The sequence below is a fragment of the Schistocerca americana genome, chromosome 2, assembly GCF_021461395.2.
Source record: "Schistocerca americana isolate TAMUIC-IGC-003095 chromosome 2, iqSchAmer2.1, whole genome shotgun sequence".
In the NCBI taxonomy this organism is placed as follows: domain Eukaryota; kingdom Metazoa; phylum Arthropoda; class Insecta; order Orthoptera; family Acrididae; genus Schistocerca; species Schistocerca americana.
In genome coordinates this window covers 979707806-979730361 of record NC_060120.1, presented here as the reverse complement: position 1 = coordinate 979730361, position 22556 = coordinate 979707806, and the positions used below count along the sequence as shown (strand labels likewise).

The window sequence follows — 22556 nt, the reverse complement described above, 5'->3', positions numbered from 1 at the left end:
AATTAGATTCTATTAGCAGTTAATTAGATTAATTTTCTTATTTTCAGAATTTGTATTTGTTGGATTTTAAAGTTTTGTTTCGCGACACTGTTCGCCGGCCGTAGTGGCCGAGCGGTTTGAGGCGCTTCAGTCTGGAACCGCGCGACCGCTACGGTCGCAGGTTAGAATCCTGCCTCGGGCATGGATGTGTGTGCTGTCCTTAGGTTAGTTAGGTTCAAGCGGTTCTAAGTTCTAGGGGACTGATGACCTCAGATGTTAAATCTCATAGTGCTAAGAGCCACTTTTCACGACAGTGTTCACATTAGCTACACAGAGCGAACCAACAGTCGGTTTTGCTCAGTAGTTGAATGATGATGATGATGATGATGATGATGATGATGATGAGGTCCCATACTCCAAGGAGCGTATAGGAGGATGCTGGAAACCCGCACCGCCTCTCTAGGCAAGGTCCTAGCGGAAGTGGTTTGACACTGCCTTCCTCCCACTGTAATGGGGATGAATGACGATGGTGAAGACGATACAACAACACCCAGTCATCTCGAGGCAGGAAAAATCCCTGACCCCGCCGGCAATCGAACCTGGGACTCCGTGCGCGGGAAGCGAACAGCAGTTAAATACGATGTTTAAAATACATGTTACATGAGGAGAAAATTTTCGAAACCAACGTATTCAGTTTCCACTTAGACTGACAATATCTTATAGAAAGCTTATAACTTTTTTTCAGTTTCATCGTACAGAATATCATTAAATAGTATATGTCATGCAAAATTATTCAAAAATAGGAATTTTCGTCGTAGTAATTGCGTTAGTAAATCAGTCAATACAGCAAACTTCTTAAAATGTGTATTCCTTTTGTTACAGAACAGTTCAAATGTGTGTGATATCTTATGTACCTTAACTGCTAATGTTATCAGTCCCTAAGCTTACACACTACTTAACCTAATTATCCTATGGACACACACACACACACACCCATGCCCGAGGGAGGACTCGAACCTCCGCCGGGACCAGCCTCACAGTCCATGACTGCGGCGCCCTAGTCCGCTCAGCTAATCCCGCGCGGCTTACAGAACAGAGTACAGAATCACCTTTCCCGCCACCGCTTGCAGTACTTGCTGACTAAGAACACAATTCCGGGTGGTGTTTGCTGCGGAAGCAACCGAAACGCAATTTCGTAGAAGACCACGAACATTTAATGAAAGCAACCGCCTTGCTACCACCTTGATGTTCAGAAACGATACCGGAAAACACTGTTTACTGAAATTCAAAGAGGTTGTACTTTCTTCGATCAAGTCTGATGCAAACAACCAGTATTTGATCACTCCCGTGTAAGCAGATGATGCACTGAACTGGTGTGGAATTAAAGAATGTGTTTTTATAGAAACTTCCCTCAAAACCATTTCTCTATCAGTCTCTAGCAAGTTGGGAGCAGTCGAAATTCATTCTGGCTGAAAATTTTAAGCTGACTGTAAAAATAAACATCAAAGATTTGACAAACTTGAGTACATTTGGCGACATAATTTTTGTGGGTTAGCTGCTGCTTTTCTTTCACTTACAAAGATTTGATCGGAAAGTGTATGATCAATGTGCCCTCCTTAGGAGTCAAGTTAAAGTTAACCAAATATTTCGCACGTTAAATACGAACCACAGATGGAATACACATTTGAAGTTTCTTGTAATGCTTGATATATTTATGAAATTACTACAGCGAAAATGACTATTTTTTAATATTTTTGCATGACGTATAAGTTATTATTTAATGATGTGTTGTACGATGAAAATGAAAAAAGAAAAAAAATAACAGGGTCGATTCGAAAATGTGACGACAGCGTAGTAGTCGTGAATCTTGGCCGAGTTGTCTACAATATTCTCTTTGAAATTCTGAGGGTAGCAGGCGTAAAATAGAGGGAGCTAAAGGTTGTTTACAACTTGTACAGAATCCAGGCGGCAGTTACAAGAGTCAAGGGGCACGAAAGGGAAGCAGTGGTTGAGAGTGGAGTGAGGCAGATTTGTAGCCTCTCCGCGATGTTGTTCAATCTGTACATTCAGCAAGCAGTGAAGGTAAGAAAAGAAAAATTAGGAGTAGGGGAACCGGGGAGAAGAAATAAAAACTTTGACCGAATTCAATGTCATCAGCAAACCTCAGAGACAGCATTACTTGGAAGAACAGTTGAACGGAATGGACAATGTCTTTAAAGGAGGATATGAGGTGAACATCCCGCGTGGTCTTAAGGCGTCTTGTCACGGTCCGGGCGGCTCCCCCCGTCGGAGGTTCGAGTCCTCCCTCGGTCATGGGTGTGTGTGTTGTCCATAGCGTAAGTTAAAGTTAGGTTAAGTAGTGTGTAGGCTTAGGGACCGATGACCTCAGCAGTTTGGTCCCTTAAGAATTCACACACATTTGAACATAAGGTGAACATCAAAAAAAGCAAAACAAGGATAATGGAATGCAGTCTTATTTAATCATGTGATGCTGAGGGAACTGGATTAGAAAACGAGACTCTGAAAGTAGGAGATGAGTTTTGCTATTCGGGCAGCAAAATAATGATGATGGCCGAAGCAGAGAGGAAATAAAATTTAGACTAGCAATTGCAAGAAAAGCATTTCTGAGGAAGAGGAATTTGTTAACATCAAGTTAAGTGTTAACATCAACTTAAGTGTTAGCAAGTCTTTTCTGAAGGTATTTGTTTGGAGTGTAGCCATGTATGAAATAGGAAAATGGATGATAAACCATTTAGACAAGGAGAGAATAGGTTTTGAAACGTGATGCCACAGAGTAATGCTGAAAATTAGATGGGTACATCACGTAACTGAAGAGGAGATAGTGAATAGAATTGGGGAGACAAGAAATTTGTGGCGGAACCTGACTAGAAGAAGGAACCGGTTGACAGGACCCATTCTGAGACATCAAGGGATCACCAGTTTAGTACTGGAGGAAATTGTGCGAGGTAAAAATCGTAGAGGGAGACCAAGAAATGAGTAAACACATTCAGAAGGGTGTAGGCAGCATTGGTTACTCGGAAATGTAGAGGCTAGCACATGAGGGATTAGCATGGAGAGTTGTATCAAACCAATCTTCAGACTGAAGACCACAACAACAACAGAGGCAAGGAATCGCGAATTTGGTTCACCCTGTCTGTGTACACACATATAAATTTGCACATGGGTTTAATTAGGACAGGTGGTCGGCCTCGGTTGTGATAAGTAACTGCCAGTTACGTGAAGTGACGTAGGAATTCGCAGTAAACCTAAAAATCAGTCCTCTCTGTTTCCTTTTTGTGCTCGCGTTCGCAGTGCAAACGTTCAAAGACTGCCCCTTGAAATGGCGCGGGCGGCTAGCAGTGAGAACAGCTGACAAGGAAGACTTCGCACTCGTGACCTGTGACGTCACACAGTGGGAGGAATTCTCGGCAGGCGGCATTGAGGAAGCGCTAAGCGCCGTTCACAGCCACGATGCTCTTTGAACCTGACCCAGAAGCTGGGTCACCGGCTGCTCCACGCTGCTGGGCGAAGCGGCAGCTTCCCTTTAAAAGGAACACGCCCGCGAGCTGCGCTCGTCTCCGTAGGCGGACAGTTGCACAACGCGCCCCATTTTACCAGTCCCAGTGTCTCCCCCCTCCACTGCCGCCCGCGCCTTCATTTGTCGACCTCCTCACTTAAGCAGACGCGGGGAGAAGTGGACCTTCTTCGTTGTGCTTCTTAACACTGCTGCTCAATTCGCGCCACGTCGTCGTCTTGCGCCATTTTTTCCCCTCTCCCAGCGGGCTAAATTGTCTCGCGGCGCAGAAAATTGTCATGTAATGCAATTACACGCTCTAGTGGAGTGTGGAAGGAGGAGGGAGACAGAATTAATTCTCTTCGCGCCGGAAGCTACCCCAGGTAACACGAGAATACGGGTTGTGCAATGAAAACAAACCACATTACTTTTTAACTTCTCATTACGTATCACAGCTGATGCATTCAAGCTAACACAACATTGTTCAATTTAAAGAAACAATGTGACAAATTCATTTTACACGGAATACAATGGGGTAAAATAAAGAAATACATATGGTGCGCCAAGTATTTCCAAATGATTCAAGGATTTTTTTTTTTTTTGAGCTCACAGCTCTTGAGAGCACTGCGGGCTAATGAAGAACTGTTATAATTTATTTCCGAGATAATATTTTGCGCAACCTATAGTCGTACTGGCTATTATTCGACTGAAAAGCTAAATAAACATGTTTTCATTAACAGTTACCAGGCGAAATTTATTGCCATCTGGCTTAGATTTTTATGAATGCCGCATTATCCGAGATGAAAAATCTCATTATTTGCCAATTATGGCGATAAACACCGCAAAAGGTGGAACATTAATAAAAAAAATACAAATATTTCGGCTAGAAGTGGCTTCTGAACACATTTGTAATTCACAAAACACGAGCTCATGACAGTCACCTACATTCAGCAGGCTTGTAAGACAACCAACACTCACGCCTCATGTGGGGTTGATGGCAGTATGCGATGAGCCATAAAACTTTAGCCAATTAGGTGACTCAACAGAACTCTATATCAACCCAAAACGCCATACGAGATTTTTCTTATCTAAATAACAAGCGGTGGTAGTGCAGTCCCCCACTGGCCGTTGGTGTGAATCGACTAGAAAAAGAAAGGCAACTGTGAACAGTACAACAGTATTATGACCACCACTTTAATAATATCGGAAACTTGACAATATGACGTAGGAACCTACTGAAAGAGAGTAAAACACATCCAAGGTCTTCTAAAGATGGTGATGAATCCAAGGAGTCTACATCTACATCAATACTCCGCAAGCCACCTGACAATGTGCGGCGGTGGGTACTTCTGACATGACTAACTGCTACCTGCTTCCGTGTCCCACTCGCGTGACGAAATGCGCCGCTCTTCGTTGGGCCTTCTGTGTCTCTTCTATTACTTCTACCTACTATGGGTCCCAGACTGATGAACAGTACTCAAGAATCGGTCGAACAAGCGCCTTTTGAACCATTTCCTTCTGGATGAGTTCAATTTCCGTAAGATTCTTCCTATGAATCTCAGTCCGGTATCTGCTTTTCCCACAATTTGTTTTATGTGGTCATTCCACTTACGGTCGCTCTCGATTGTTATTGCTAGATATTTTAGCTATTTGTCATCAGTACTGTAGTTGTACAATATGCGCAATAAGTTACATTTATTTCTGTTCAGCCAACCGCCAGAGTCTGCACCGATCATCAGTCCTCTATAGGTCTTTCTGCAAGTCGATACAGTCTTATGACGTAGCTACTTTCTTATAGACAACCGCATCATCTGCCAACAGTCATAAAGAGCTTCGACGCTTTCAAGTATATCATTTATATGCATTGCAAACAGGAACGGTCTCTATCACCCTTCTTCGGTATTCTCCGTAAATTATCTTTACATCCCTCGATTTTGTTCTGCAAGAGCGCGATGTTGAGTTCTATCTGCAACTGAATCGCAAAATATTGTCCGATGCTCGGTAGGCTCATATTTTTTTTTCATTAAACGGCAGTGCGGGTCGGTGTCAAATACCTTCCTGAAGTCTAGGAACTCCGTATCAACATGAGCGCTGTTTGTGCAGAGCTACGGATCCTGTGGGGGAACAGAACGAGCAGAGTTTCGTAGCATCTCTGTTGAATCCAGGTTGATTATTGTACAGGGGATTTTCGTTCCCCAAAAAATCATACATCCTGACCATAAAACAAGTTCCATAAGTCTACAATGTACTGACATTAACGATATAGGCTTAAAATGATGTGTATCCGTCCGTTGACCCTTCTTGAGAACGGAAATGACCTGCGCTTCTTTCCATTCGCTCCACTCGTTGTTCCAGCGAACTACAATAAACCGCTGGCGCTGGAGTACTCCAGTACGATGAGTTATGAGAGGATGCGCGCCATATGAAGAGTAGTCGCCGCCTGTTAAGTCGAAGGTGATGTGCACCAAACAAGAAGCATACAACTAGGTTTCAATAAAACGACAGTAAGCAAATGACATAAAATATGATTAACGGGCGACACCTGCTCCTGATAAGCCATAAATCCTCTCGGAACTTAAATTAGATGGAATACCTACATCTACCTTACGTGTCTACGCTATACACAGTAAAAATGAGGAAGTCCTCCAAGAGAGAACGGCAGTTTTATCATCCATAAAACAGGGAGCTACCCCCACCATGCGAGTCACGAGCGACTATGTATCTCTGTCACCTCCGTCGCTATGAATATTAAACTAGCCACGTCCAGTATGGGACAGTGAACATATTTCTGATGCACACAGCGTCTTGTATTGCACATCTAGCTGTTTTAGTAAACCATTCTGGGATAAATTACAGTCATGGACTATTAAACTAAAGATAGCTGCTACGCTGGAGAGGCACCTCTTCTACGACAACGACGAATAGAATAGTTCGACAAGTCAAGTGACGAGAATTTGTGAGAGAGGATTTGACTTTTCTTGGAACGTAAACTCTCGGAATTTAAACTGTAAACCTGTCCATGACGAACAGCTTGAGTTCGAAGAGCTTCTCCTTGAAGATTAACGCCGGTCCTCTTTCGATCTTGTTATGCCTTTGAAAGGTGGCTACACTGAGTCACAGAGCCAGAGATTGCGCCAAAGAGTATTATTCCGCCGCCTCCACTGGGGCAGTAGTTGTTCAGAGAATGTCGAGAGCAGTTGTAGTGCAGAGGTTGCCATGGGAAGTGCTTGTTGAGAGGATGTCGAGAGCAGTACTAGTTGAGAGCATGTCGTGTGCAGTTATTGTTCTGTTGGGCGAGAGAGTAGATGCTGTTCGGTTGGTGTAATGTATATATGGAAGATGTCGCAATGATCACAGTGTATTTTTCGTCAATATATATGAAGGTAACAAAGAATTTTTTATCTCAAATTTCCTAAATAACAAAGCCTCTTGGTCACAGGTTCAGTCAACAAAGCATCTGGCTCGTGTTCATGTATTAGACTTGTAATTCTGGTTGCTATGTGTAATTATAGTATTTCTGTTTTTCAATTAGTTCATTGTAAATGGTGTTTAAAATATCTCGTCGTATTGAAGAAGAACCGTGCCAAATACGTGTACGATGAGTCACACTACCACACACAGAACAGTTACACTTGTGCTTTGTTGTTTCGTAGCTTTTATAGTTACTGGGGACTTAATTAATCAATTGTGTTAACGGAAATTTCCCTTCATTCTTTGTTGTTTTTTATGCAGTCAGATTGCGTACTAACACTACTCAGGGCCAACCGGTTACGAGACTTCGTAACCGGATACACAGTTACTAAAATTATTATATTTTCATTCCATAATTAAGCCCCCATGCACCTTGCCTGGCGATGATCCCAGGCTGATGAGAAAACTTAAGAATAGCTCTAATGAACTGTAAGTTAGTCTTTCGTAAATGAATTATATTCTTACGGACTTTTCCAATGACTCTCAATCTGTCGTCTTCTTTTCGTAGAACTGCCCTGATATGGTCGTTCTGCTTTAAATAGCTTCAGGCGCACACTCCCAGTTATTTTACGGTTGCTACTATTTCTGGCAAATGCTCGCCAATAGTACAGTCTTCAAATGGTTCAAATGGCTCTGAGCACTATGGGACTTAACATCTGAGGTCATCAGTACCCTAGCACTTAGAACTACTTAAACTTAACTAACCCAAGGACATCACACACATCCATGCTCGAGGTAGGATTCGAACCTGCGACCGTAGCAGTCGCGCGGTTCCAGACTGAAGCGCCTAGGACCGCTCGGCCACCGCGGCCGGCCATGCCCGACCAGAAGTGGTCCTGGGAAACCGTCTTACGGTGACAGTATCGGGAGCCACACATTAACGTGGCTGGTGCGAGGATAGCGACAGCTGGTCCCGCACGCCGGCTGGGCCTCGGTCACGAACGGCCGCCTTGGCTGCGGCAGACGGAAATACTCGGCTGGCCGTAGCCGCGTCTGCGGCGGCGTCTGCTTCTGACTCACAGTGACGGCCGCCTCGGCCCGCTTGCGCTTATTTTTCTGCACACTTCTAACCAGCCAGCCATCTGCCTCGCCGCTCATTTTACGAGCTCTCGCGAGCACTCGCCCGCTATGACGTCGCGTCGCCGGCCGCAGGTGTGACGGCGCGACTTTTACTGTTGCGCCGACCGGACCATCTATTTTTATACCGTCGCGTTTTTTTTTTTTTACAACAGCAGCCATGCAGTAAAGTTTCACTCTAAGCTTGGCGGTGAATCTGCCTCGTGACATCTGCCGCGCCGCCCTCTCGCTCCTCCCTCCGCTCTCCTTTCTAGTAAGTTTTTCGTCCTAACAGAGCCGCACCAGGAACTGTCTGCCGCCAAAGCGCTGAGGGGCCGGTAGCAGGAAAGTACCCTCTGCACATGCCCACCGCGAGTAGCCAAAGGCCGTCTCACTGTTCAGTGTGGTAAGTGGACAAAAAAAAAAAAGGTCAGGAAGGGAGTCGCACAGGGATCAATTTTGAGCCCTCTACTATTTGTAGACTTAGAGAAAGCTTTTGACAATGTTGACTGGAATACTCTCTTTCAAATTCTAAAGGTGGCAGGGGTAAAATACAAGGAGCGAAATGCTATTTACAATTTGTACAGATACCAGATGATAGATATAAGAGTCGAGGGGCATGAAAGGGAAGCAGTGGTTGGGAAGGGAGTGAGACAAGATTGTAGCCTCTCCCCGATGCTATTCAATCTGTGTATTGAGCAAGCAGTAAAGGAAACAAAAGAAAAGTTCGGAGTAGGTATTAAAATCCATGAAGAAGAAATAAAAACTTTTAAGGTTCGCCGATGACATTGTAATTCTGTCAGAGACAACAAAGGATTTGGAAGAGCAGTTGAACGGAATGGACAGTGTCTTTCAAGGAGGGTACAAGATGAACATCAACAAAAGCAAAACAAGGATAATGGAATGTAGTCTAATTAAGTCGGGTGATGCTGAGGGAATTAGATTAGGAAATGAGACACTTAAAGTAGTAAAGGAGTTTTGCTATTTGGGGAGCAAAATAACTGATGATGCTCGAAGTAGAGAGGATATAGAAGGAAAGCGTTTCTGAAGAAGAGAAATTTCTTAACATCGAGCATAGATTTAGGTGTCAGGAAGTCATTTCTGAAAGTATTTGTATGGAGTGTAGCAATGTATGGAAGTGAAACATGGACGATAAATAGTTTAGACAAGAAGAGAATAGAAGCTTTCGAAATATGGTGCTACAGAAGAATGCTGAAGATTAGATGGGTAGATCACATAACTAATGGGGTGGTATTGAACAGGGTTGGGGAGAAGAGAAGTTTGTGGCACAACTTGACAACAAGAAGGGATCGGTTGGTAGGACATGTTCTGAGGCATCAATGGATCACTAATTTAGTCCTGGAGGGCAGTGTGGAGGGTAAAAATCGTAGAGGGAGACCAAGAGATGAATACACTAAGCAGATTCAGAAGGATGTAGGCTGCAGTAGGTACTGGGAGATGAAGAAGCTTGCACAGGATAGGGCAGCATGGAGAGCTGCATCAAACCAGTCTCAGGACTGAAGACCACAACAACAACATAACGAGTCGTTTCAACTTTGTTCCATTTGCTAGTGAAACGGAGACCAGTATAAGTGCTATAAAGTTCCCTCTGTCATGGACCTTACGGCAGCTTGTATGTGTAGTATGTATGTGTCCTCATTACCAATTTTCTCCTCCTTTACGTTCAGTGATGATACTCCACTGCCCCAGATGGTGCAGAGGAATGAGCTCCATGAGAAACTTCTTCTCTCCAGCGTTGCAGCTAGTCGCCCCATTGGTTAAAATTTTCCCGATGTGAGGGAACTTCATGAGCGCGCCTGCCCCGCGAGCGGACATAAAGCGCTGCTGATGCGTCAGCGCCAACTCGTGGCCTGCACGGTAACTACTAGTGTACCTTGTTCCCAGATGCTCCTCGCAGCTCCGGACAAGTTTACGACTCCGCGTGACGTCACCGCCATTTATTTAGCAGTAACTCTCGGATAACCGCCTCACCTCGGAATACTAATCCGGTCGCTGTGCTTGATATGATTCTCCATCAGCCTAACGGAGACATATATAGCTGGAAGAAGACGACCATTGTAGACGCGCGCTGGTCGCCTTTAGCCAGGCGTTCTTTGGTACGAATTAATCCAACGCGGCAAACATGACACTGCAGTGCTAGATGGGAGATTGGAGTAACAGCGGAAAATCCGAGAACCGAGAAATTCTCGATTCTTCGGTGCTCTGGGAAACCGATGTCATCTGTTGGAACATCACAGCTGAGTACCAGATTATCTTTTTCCCGTTATGGATCGGCATTTGTCGAGCAACACTCTCGGCCAGAAAGAGAATTGGCTCCGAGCACTATGGGACTTAACATCTGAGGTCATCAGTCTCCTAGAACTTAGAACTCATCATCATCAGTTATCTGCTATATTAGCAGGTCCTTTGCCTCTCCATTTTCTGCGATCCATTGCTTCCTTCTTAAGGCTGCTGCATGTTTTACCGTCCATCATGTCATCCAGTATCTGGAATCTCTTCCTTCCTCGCTTCCTTTTCCCTTCTACATAACCTTCTAAAACTGTTTTTATCAGTCCGTCATTCTTTCTTAATATATGCCCAATCCAATTTCTTTTTCTTCTCTTTATTACATCTAGTAACTGCCTTTTCTCTCCCACTCTTCTCAGTACGTCTTCATTTTTTACTCTGTCCATCCAACTTATTCTTTCCATCTTCCGCCATGTCCAGATCTCAAAAGCCTCCAGCCTTTCTCTGTCTTTTTTCCTCATAGTCCATGTTTCAGCGCCATATAGAAGAACACTCCATACAAGACATTTTATGAGTCTCTTTCTGAGTTCTCTGTCCAGACCGCTGCAGAAGATTCTCCTTTTCTTATAAAACGCCTCTTTTGCCATTGCTATCCTTGTTTTAATTTCTGTGGTGCACTTCCAGTCGGTGTCTATCCTGCTTCCAAGATACTTAAAATTTTGCACCTGTTCTAGTGTTTCTCCATTCAGCACAATTTTTATTTCCTTATTTCCTCCTATTGCCCATACTTAGAACTACTTAATCCTAACTAACCTAATGACAATACACACATCCATGCCCGAGGCAGGATTCGAACGTGTGACCGCAACGGTCTCGCTGTTCCAGACTGAAGCGCCTAGAACCGCTCGGCCACTCCGGCCGGCCAGAAAGAGAATTGCTGTCGGCTATATTTGTGAAAGTTCCCGGGTCTTGCATGTAAAACTTCTTCCGCTTGAAACCTGCTGCGTGCGTTCATAAAAATCTTGAGAATCCTGGCCTTCCGTCGCACCTGTCACTATGGGCCATCTTTTTTCGTCCATACATTCCTTTCCTAGATAATTTACTTTCACTAACAGACTCTGAAATTCTTCCTCACACTTACAGTGGATGAGGAGAACATTACAAAAACAGATAAGTTTGCTAAAATATTTTAGCCCGTCAACGAAGAACACAGGTATTTTCTAACTGTTTTATAATAATGATAGTAATAATAATAATAATAATAATAATAATAAGGCAGTCGTACTGAAACCTACCGAACATTTCGCTGGATTCTTTGAAAACGTAGTTGACGTAGTGGCAAGTAGCGATTCGAATCGGTATCATTACATCAATATCACGTAACATTCGACTTAGAAAAACCACTCCGAATCGCATCTAATGGGGGAAGCAGACTTTTGAAGACAACGCTTTACGTCAGACGCAGATAAACGACTGGTACAAGTTTCGAAAGCGGGCGAATAACGACTAGTGATGACCGTTCTAGATAAATGCATCACGTTGCAAAATGTGATTCTGCAAGATCGTAAAGAGACCATCAACACTTCTGCAACACCTTGGGAATGAGTTGTTAGATGTGACCGTATTGTGTCGAAATAACTGAACGTGAGAGGACTGCGACAAAGTTTTTTTGCCACGACTGCTTCGAGACGATCAGAAGCAACATCGTGTCGGGTCTGCAGGGAACTTAAGCAACTCCTTCAAGACAACCCAGGCTTACTTTCAAAGGATGTCACTGGTGACGAAAGTTGTGTTCATGGCTATTATCCTGAAATTAAGCAGCATTCCTTCTTCGCCTCGGTCAAAAAAGGGGTCGACAAGTGAAGAATAATATAAGTGATGGTTGATGGTTTTTTAATGTTTTGACAGCTTTGTTCATAAAGAGTTCCGCCTTCTGGTCAGACGGTCAATAGAGAGTTCTGTCGCGATGTTTTAAGGTGTTCGAGGAAAGGACCTGAGAAGAAAACGTCCACAGAAGTGAATTACGAACGACTGGGTACTCCACCAGGATAATGCTCTACCTCTTTCGACATTATTCAGGAAGTTTCTGCTAAAAACCGCATACCGCAACGACATATGGGAGGCGCTCCTGTATACTACGCCTCTCTTAGCATAGTACCGCCTCTTGGTGACGTCTGTTTAGTATGGAGCTCTGCCCAGTTCGAGACCTCAGCTACAGCAATCAACATCATCGAGTAGGGCAGTGACTGTTAAAGTTTCTGATGAAATGTACTTTGTAAATATTGCATTTCGTACCTCAAGAGAACAGTTTGTTTCTTAGTGCATGAAGTGACGCTCTGCTATTCCATGGTTCAAAAATGGTTCAAATGGCTCTGAGCACTATGGGACTCAACTGCTGAGGTTATTAGTCCCCTAGAACTTAGAACTAGTTAAACCTAACTAACCTAAGGACATCACAAACATCCATGCCCGAGGCAGGATTCGAACCTGCGACCGTAGCGGTCTTGCGGTTCCAGACTGCAGCGCCTTTAACCGCACGGCCACTTCGGCCGGCGCTATTCCATGACAGTTGTAAATTTTCCAATATTCCTATGGCAAAGGAGTGTATCAAAGGCAAGTAAAATCTTTTACTCGTTATTGTAATAAAGTGAATTAATATTTCATGTATTCTAGTTTCAGGAGCCTTCTCCCAGAGCGATCAAAGAACGCACAGTAGTTTCGCCTGATCACAACAGTAGGAACGTCGGGGTCGGTGTATTCGCTCCGTAGGAGATTACGTGGAAGGGATGACGCAGCAGAAGATCATGGTAAGACGTTACAATTTTAACCCTAGCTTACACGACGACACTAGGTTGCACGCAACTGCGCTACCGGCCACTTCGCATGCACACCGCGCCTTTGCGCAACTCGTTGGTGAAACTAAACACTTTCGGCGTATTCCAACTTTGACGACACTAGTTGCATGAGTTTTGAGGTAGACAAACTGAAATATGAAGTTTGGGACGGAGAATAATGTTCGATTTTTGGATATCTATGCTTTGCATAGGTGTTTGTGGGATTTCAGTCATGCTGATTACAAAAATAAGCAACATATTGCTGCCGCTGAGACCGAAATGTGCGATCATAACATAGATGGTTTGACAATATCAGCTGCAGGGCTAAATTTATTAAGTTACGAGCACATATACAACGCAATTAAGAAAAATATAAGCAAGTGTAATTCTAGCTCTGGCAATGCTCTCGTCTACAAGACTAAAATCCCATCGTTCGAGTTCGCCAACTCTTTGTTAAGGAATATTGTTGACAGGAGGGAAGGCTATACAAATTCAAGAAGGTGCATTCTTTATTCAATATTCATCTATTTAAGACTTCGCTGCAGTTCTCCCCATTCACATATGTTAGAATTTTGAAATATTGCCACTGTACAGATCTGTCTTCAAGAGAACAGCTTGCAAACCATTCTCTTCTTAATGCGGCCTGCTTCGAATAATTATCGATGCTAATGTTAAAAATTATTACTGTTAATGTTAATAATTATTGGTGTTGATGAAATAGCGTCATCATCAACTGAAACCGTATCTTATAGCATTCCGAGTGTTCTCGATTGTAACGCACGCAATATGATGTATAATTTCAGTTCTGGCGACAGTGCTTCATGCATTACAGTACCTTTATTCCTTACCGCATAATTAACTCTATTTAGAAGAAACGTGAACAGCTCTGGCGACATTCTAAGATAATTAAAAGAACTTCTGGGATCTTCCGTTATAAATTATTTCAGCAAGAATGCTGAGCAACCGAGCTGACGTATTTTCTCCATCCAGTCACGAATCGAAACAAGTTTCTTATTTTATTCTTATGCGCCGATTCCACGCAACAAACTTTGACTCCATCACACCCCGTGCAACGTGCAGCTGCCAAAACTCTCATTTCAGACACGACTCAGGGACCCACAAAACGACTAAACTGAAGTATACATTGGTTTCGTCGTGTCTACAGTCAAATAAACTACTGGCCATTAAAATTGCTACACCAAGAAGAAATGCAGATGATAAGCGGGTATTCATTCGACAAATATATTATACTAGAAGTGACATGTGATTACATTTTCACGCAATTTGAGTGCATAGATCCTGAGAAATCAGTACCCAGAACAACCACCTCTGGCCGCAATAACGACCTTCATACGCCTGGGCATTGAGTCAAACAGAGCTTGGATGGCGTGTACAGGTACAGCTGCCCATATAGCTTCAACGCGATACCACAGTTCATCAAGAGTAGTGACTGGCGTGCTGTGATGAGCCAGTTGCTCGGCCACCATTGACCAGACGTTTTCAATTGGTGCGAGATCTGGAGAATGTGCTGGCCAGGGCAGCAGTGTATCCAGAAAGGCCCGTACAGGACCTGCAACATGCGGTCGTGTATTATCCTGCTGAAATGTAGCAGGCATCGAATGAAGGGTAGAGCCACGGGTCGTAACACATCTGAAATGCAACGTCCACTGTTCGAAGTGCCATCAATGCGAACAAGAGGTGACCGAGAATTGTAACTAACGGCACCCCATACCATCACGCCGGGTGATACGCCAGTATGGCGATGACGAATACACGCTTCCAATGTGCGTTCACCGCGATGTCGTCAAACACGGATGCGACCATCATGATGGTGTAAACAGAGCCTGGATTCAGAAAAAATGACGTTTTGCCATTCGTGCACCCTGGTTCATCGTTGAGTACACCATCGCAGGCGCTCCTGTCTGTGATGCAGCGTCAAGGATAACCGCAGCCATGGTCTCCGAGCTGATAGTCCATGCTGCTGCAAACGTCGTCAAACTGTTCGTGCAGATGGTTGTTGACTCAAGGATCGAGACGTGGCTGCACGATCCGTTACAGCCAAGCAGATAAGATCCCTCTCATCTCGACTGCTAGTGATACGAGGCCGTTGGGATCCAGCACGGCGTTCCGTATTACCCTCCTGAACCCACCGATTGCATATTCTGCTAACAGTCATTGGATCTCGACCAACGAGAGCAGCAATGTCGCGATACGATAAACCGCAATCGCGATAGGCTACAATCCGACCTTTATCAAAGTCGGAAACGTGATGGTACGCATTTCTCATCCTTACACGTTGCATCACAACAACGTTTCACCAGGCAACGCCGGTCAACTGCTGTTTGTGTCTGAGAAATCGGTTGGAAACTTTCCTCATGTCAGCACGTTGTAAGTGTCGCCACCGGCGCCAATTTGTGTGAATGCTCTGAAAAGCTAATCATTTTCATATCACAGCATCTTCTTCCTGTCGGTTAAATTTCGCGTCTGTAGCACGTCATCTTCGTGGTGTAGCTATTTTAATGACCAGTAGTGTATGAAACTATTTGCGTGTAACTCATTCCACGCAACGAGTGGCGCAACCCAATGTCGTCGCGTAAACTAGGCTTTAATTAACATACATCGGGACCATTTAGACACGGCCTATTGTTAGTTGTAGAATTAGTCTAAAATAAACATTGACTTCCGTAGTTTATCTTCTCCGCTCTGGGTGGTGACTATGTTATCAACCTCTTCCTAGAAGTAGACTGTATAACTGTGGTGAAGCAGCGTGTCAAAATGTTACGGTAGGTGGCGCTGAGAGCGAACGTACAAGCCAGGACGAACCCGTCAAGGGGACAACCGGCTGCGACAGTATGTTACGAGTAGTGTATAGATAGAGAGAGAGAGAGGGGGGGGGGGGCGGGAGAGAAAGGGAGTGGGGGACAGAAGGATCACCTTCTTGCCATACGAGACAACAGCAGAAGGTGCTATTCTCCGCGTCGGGACTGCACACTGCGGAATGTGCGAATATTTTCTAGCAGGCCGCCGCTCGTAACGTCTGCTATATTTAGCGGGCAAAGCAGGGGCCAGCTGCGCGAGCGAACTCGCGTTCCTCCACACACACACACACACACACACACAAACACACACACACACACACAGATGTACACAACGGCCGGCTGTTGCTGAGTCAGCACTTCGGCTCGCATGGCACGAGCACACGCTGCGTGCGCGTGTTAAGGCGACGCGTCAGAAAAAAGATCGATTCCGCATCGATTATCGAACGGCAAAAACGACTAAGCGGGCTGAGTATCGCAGTGAAAGAACGATTGGCGACGTACGACTATTATTCGTAAATCACAAATAGATCTTTCTTACTCCCCTACTTAGCCCATTTGCTTGATGTATAGCGTCAAGGGCCAGCGCTGTCAACACTGCGTCGGTGATGGAACTTCCCGTTGTCTCTTCGGCGGAGACGTCACAGAGTGGCTCGAAGTCGAAGGTCGCGGCAGCGACCGGGGTACGTACGCACTTCGTACCGGAGGTGTTGCTCCTAAGGTTACGTATCTACATTATAAACATAGTAGGAAACTTGTTGGATGCGAGATCCTCCAGTTATGCAAAAAACAGTTTTTTCTCAGTACGCAAACATGTTTCGGCACCACTGTGCCATCATCAGTGGATTTTCGTTTTTATGTATTCTTTACATTTCGCGTGCATGAATTTTCTGGATCACTTGTGTGGAAACATGACAAGCTACCTGTAGTAATTAACACACAAGTGATCCAGAAAATTCATGCACACCAAATGAAAAGAATAAATAAAAACGAAAACCCACTGATGATGGCACAATGGTGCCGAAACATGTTTGGGTACTGAGAAAAAAACGGTGTTTTGCATAACTGGCGGACCTCAAATCCTACAATTTTAACTGCAAACACGGCCAATACAAGGAGCTGCAAAACAAAATGATGAATAGTAGGAAACGTTTATTGAAAGAGCCAGATCACTGTGCTGCACAGCATTGCTACACATTCTCAACTCTGAAGACTAAAGTGGGGTGTTGGAGATGCGATCTATTATAGAGACTCACAAATAAAGCTACCCAGGGGATACACTTCGATTCTTGATAGGCTTTCAATATACTGTAGTGCAGAGCAAAGTAAAGAGACATATTTTTTTGTACTTCCCCATACGCCCTTTAATGGGGTGAAATGCCCCCTTCAAAAAATTGAGTTTAATATTTCTGATCGAATACCATTGAAACGATAACTGATACAATAAAAGCTTAACATAAAATTTGTACCGCTTTTAATGTACGTCAAGACGGTGCGTCAAGATTTGTCGAAAACGTCATTTCCTAGAAAAAATCGTTCATTGATGCACAAAATCAAAGTATATTCAGCATTTCTTTGACTCGAACAATAATGCGCTTCTTTATTGCTGTATAGATTTGCAGCAGTATTCCAAAAATAGTGTAGAAATAATTTCAAATATGAAAAATTAAATCTTGGATAAAATACGGTAAATGTGAAAAGAAAACACAAATACAACACAAGATTCAAAGATAATAAAGCCGGCCGCTGTGGTCAAGCGGTTTTAGACGCTACAGTCCGGAACCGCGCTGCTGCTACGGTCGCAGGTTCGAATCCTGCCTCGGGCATGGATGTGTATGATGTCCTTAGGTTAGTTAGGTTTAAGTAGTTCTAAGTCTAGGGGAGTGATGACATCAGATGTTAAGTCCCATAGTGCTTAGAGGCATTTGAACCACTTTCAGATAACTATAATCAAAAAATGTATACATATAGAACAATATACATAGAATATCCATTTAGAACAACCTAACACGACAACTGGCACTAAAGTGGAGTTATATCGGTCACGCCTACAGTAATGCGTAGATATTTCTACCTTATTTCTCACAGATGGGCTTTGGAATACCACATCGTTATATATGAATGCATTTGCTATTAACACTGCTGTTCGTCAAATGTCGAAATGAAAAAACGTCTGTAACGCAATGCGTTCCAAGCAGAGTGTGATCATTGAGTTTCTTTTGGCTAAAAACAGAATATAGGCACTTGTAGAAAGTCTACGGGGGCCGGCCGCTGTGACCGTGCGGTTCTAGGCGCTTCAGTCTGGAACCGCGTGACCGCTACGGTCGCAGGTTCGAATCCTGCCTCGGGCATGGATGTGTGTGATGTCCTTAGGTTAGTTAGGTTTAAGTAGTTCTAAGTTCTAGGGGACTGATGACCACAGATGTTAAGTCCGATAGTGCTCAGAGCCATTTGAACCAAAGTCTACGTGGACCTAGCAGTCAACAAATCCACGGTGAATCGTTGGGCGAGACACCTGTCATGACCGCAACAAGACCGCGTAAACTTGTCCCATCTCCTGCGTGCCGGCCAGTAGCACACAGCTGTGACCCGTAGTCTTAGAACGTAGGAACACACTCATTCGGGGCGATCGATGGATCAGAATCAAACACATAGCTGCTCAACTGGATGTCTCTCTTGGTAGTGTAGTTCTGACACACTTGACCATCACTTGGTTACTCAGAGGTGTGTACTCGCTGGGTTCCTCGCCACCTACCAGAAGAGCGTAAAGGGCAACGAAGGATCTTGTTGCACGTTACGAGGCTGCGAACAAATGTTCGAAGCTGCACCCCCAGCGAGCCAGGTCATGGCGACCGTCTTCTAGGACTCTGAAGGGGCCTATTATGTTTGATGTTGTCCCTAATGGTGTAACAATCAACTCTGAAGTGTACTGTGCTATACTCGGGAAACTGAAGAAACGACTTCAGCTTGTTCGTCGCCACAAAAATGCAAACGAATTTCTTCTTCTCCATGGCAACGCAAGGCCTCACACGAGTCTTCGCACCAGAGAGGAAATCTCCAAACTTCGTTGGGACGATCTTTCTCATTCACCCTGTAGCCCGGATCTCGGACCTTCCAATTTCGACCTGTTTGGCCTAATGAAGGATGCACTCCATGGGAAGCAGTACATGGGTGATGGGGAGGTTATTTATGCAGCATGACGTTGGCTCCGACGTCTATCAGTAAAGTGGTATCATGCGCTCATACAGGCCCTCCCAGTAAGGTGGCGTAAGGCCGTCGCATTGAACGCATATTATGGTGAAAAATAGTGTTTTGTAGCCAAAAGACTGCGGAGTAATAACGAGTGGGGGATAATATGGTGTATTGGGATTCTGAATAAAACCTGTTGTCGGGGAAAAAAATGGTTATTTCCAGTCATTGAACCCGTCGTGTCTACGGGTGGCCTCTCTCAACTGCTTCACCCTGTCGGATCGCTTATCAAATCATAGACTAGTAAAAACTTCGTGAAGTAGATGCGTCGACAAGCAGAAAAGCGTCGACAAGTAGAAAAGTGTCGACAAGTAGAAGCGACGACAAGTAGAAGCATCTGTAAGTCGAAGTATTGAAAAGGCAGAATATCGATAAATCTGAGTACCGCTAAGTCGGTGTGCCGATAATTGGAGTATCTGTAAGTCGGTGTATCGATAAGAACGAGTGTCGATAAGAGGGAGTACAGGCAAGTAGATGTATCGAAAAGACGACGCTTCGGTAAATAAAGTAACGATAAGTCAACGGCACTGATTGTTCAAAGTATCAGTAAGTCAAATTATCGATGCTTTTCATCCGATACCACGTGGCTAAGAGAGACGTTGCTCGGCCAGTTCTCTCCACAGATGCGTAACGCGCATCGCAAGTGTCTGGAGCTGCTGCATAGTTAGTTCCCCACGAACCAGCCTCTGGCAAGTACGGTACGGACGGAGAACTTTCCCTCTGCTACTTGCCCCGTCCGGCCGCTATCCGGTTTCGCCGTGGGACACAGCGCCCGCTATGTCCTCGGCCTCGGGCGCTTAATTGGCGAACAAAGGCGAACCGCCGCCCCGGAGAATGTAAACATCTGAGCCCCGGCTATCCGCTCACCGGCCGCGCCCGAATTAAGTCATTTCCGCTTGTCAGAGAATTCCGGTGGCGACCTCCCGCACTCGGCTGAAGTTATACAGGGCTAAGCGTTTCTGGTGCCCTCCGGTTGAACGTAGCTTCACTCAAGCGATGTTGGAAGTTCATTCCGTGTGCAGTTCCAGTTTGCAAAATTCTGTCTTGGGTTGAATACTCATTCCGGCATTAATCTACCTCAAGGAACGAAAAAGAAAGTCGTTAGTTACTTCGAGGAGACTGTAGTAACACCAATGTGAATGTTACCAAGGCATTAGTTTAATAATTCATAGATGCTTAAATATAGATACGGATTATTTACAGAAGAATAGAATAACGGTAGTACAATCCGACCTCGGGAAAGATCAGTTTGGGTTCCGGAGAAATCAACACGAGGTGCAATACTGACACTACGACGTACGCAGACTGAAGAAAGAAAAACGTGCGATGGTAGCATTTGTAGTATTAGAGCAAGCTTTTGGTAATGTTGACTGGAATAGTCTTTGAAATTTTAAAAACAGGAACGCTAAAGGACAGCTAGCCACAGTTATTTATAATTCGTACCGTAACCAGACTGTAGCTATAAAAGTCGAAGGGGCGAAAGAGAGTAAGAGAGGGGCGTAACCCCACCTCAATGTTATTCACTCAGTATAGGAGACCACGATGAAATGTAGAGGCAATTACAGTTCAGGGAAAAGAAATGAAACTCTGTGCTTTGCTGATGCACTGTAATTCTGTCCGATGAAGCAAATGACTTGGTAAAACAGTTGGACGGAATGGATGGTATCTTGAAAAGAGGTTATGACACGAACGTAAATGAAGAACAACAAGGGTAATGGAATGTAGTCGAATCAAATCAAGCGATGCTGAAGGAATTAGATTAGGAAATGAGACAGTGAAAGTGGAAACACCACTTAAGTAGAGAAGATACAAAATGTAGACTTGCAATAGCAAGAAAAGCATTTCTGTAAAAGAGAAATTTTCAACATCGATTAGAAATCTGAATGTTAAGATGCCTCTTGTGCAGATAATATAGTAATTTTGTATGTAATTATGCCATGTTTCTCTTTTATCACACTTGGCTAAAACACAAGGTGAATGGGTACACGTGTTATGTCAGGGGCAACATATAATAAGGCAAAAAAAAAAAAAAAATCACTAATCAATTTTATTTCCTTCAGTTAAACGAGAACAGAAAAATATCCTAATCTGTTTCGCTATAGAAGAAAAAGTTTCAGAAGGAATTTGTGTTCTGGTTAGGGATCATAAGTGAGTACAACATTGGGTGACTAAGAAATCTGACATACTGGCAGTGATAGTTAAAATGGTATGACTAAATTCTGTGTGTGTTTAAATAAATCACCTATTAGCCTCACTTGGAATTTGATATGTCTATTATTACAGAACCTATTTATGAACTAGATGATAACAGCAACAATAGCATATGCTGCTTCCACTTTAATAAAGAAACGTTTGTTTTCCAAATATACAAGACCAAGTACTGATACTGTTTCGTTCATGTGGAGGAAAAGAGGCACTAGTTTGTAAACAATAAAACTCAAAATTGTTGTGCCAACAGGACTAATTATGGAGCGTAGTAAAGCTACCATTTTACAGTATATAAATTCAAATACTTAGCTAAGAGACTACAGTTTGTTTCAGACTTGTACATAAGTTGTTGCCAGGCAGGAACGTTTAAACAAATGTGAATAATTTCTGTTTCATAGAAGTTGTTCACTGGATGGTAACATAAAAAAAAAATATCAATTTAAGAGCCGTTTCCCGCTTTCGGTTGCAAAGAGAATAGCGGCGAACCGGTGAAGTAGTTTAGTAATATAACGACAAATGATCCTGGATACTTTTTTCTATTTTACCTCTTAGAAGTGATTGGCGAAAGCCTGCGACTATAAAAAACAGTGGGTAAGTTAACAACGTTTTCTGTATGCAATCATCACATTCTTTTCATTTATTTCTTACACGATGCTTTTCGGGAAATGATTTTCAATTTCCAGTATATTTTTCGTATATTACAGCATTTATGCGTGATGTTTTCTATTACATGATGCTGCATTGATTGTTACCTTTAATTTGTTATAAGACAGTTTTTCTGTTGCTAGTCACGATATTCTTTCTCCCATCGTGCAAGAAATAAATAAATCGGTAATCATGGCACCCAGCAGCAAAAGTTATTTTATGCGCAGCAAACCCATTGGCACTGGGCACATTTGCTGCTAGTCCTTAAATTTTCTGATTTTCTTCAAACTTTACTGGATTGAGACATTTCTATGTGGCGGAGTAGGATTTGCGAACTTTTTTTTAAATCCCCTCCTGCCCTTTTAGCTTCCTGTTTTTTGTCACATTCCTCTCGATCCTTCTTTACATAAAGATAATTAATTGTAAGTAAAAAGAAATCTAACTATTCCATAAGCATAAAGGCAGATTACTACGGGATACTGTAGCTCTAAATTAGGAACGAGTGAAGTTATCGTACAACGTAAATAGGACTAACAT

General features: G+C 43.7%; 1 protein-coding gene across 2 annotated transcripts in view; it reads right to left on the bottom strand.

Moving 5' to 3' along the window:
* Positions 1 to 22556, bottom strand: part of LOC124594733 (phosphoinositide 3-kinase adapter protein 1) — a 477024-nt gene that overhangs the window by 275161 nt on the left and 179307 nt on the right. The window lies entirely within an intron of this gene.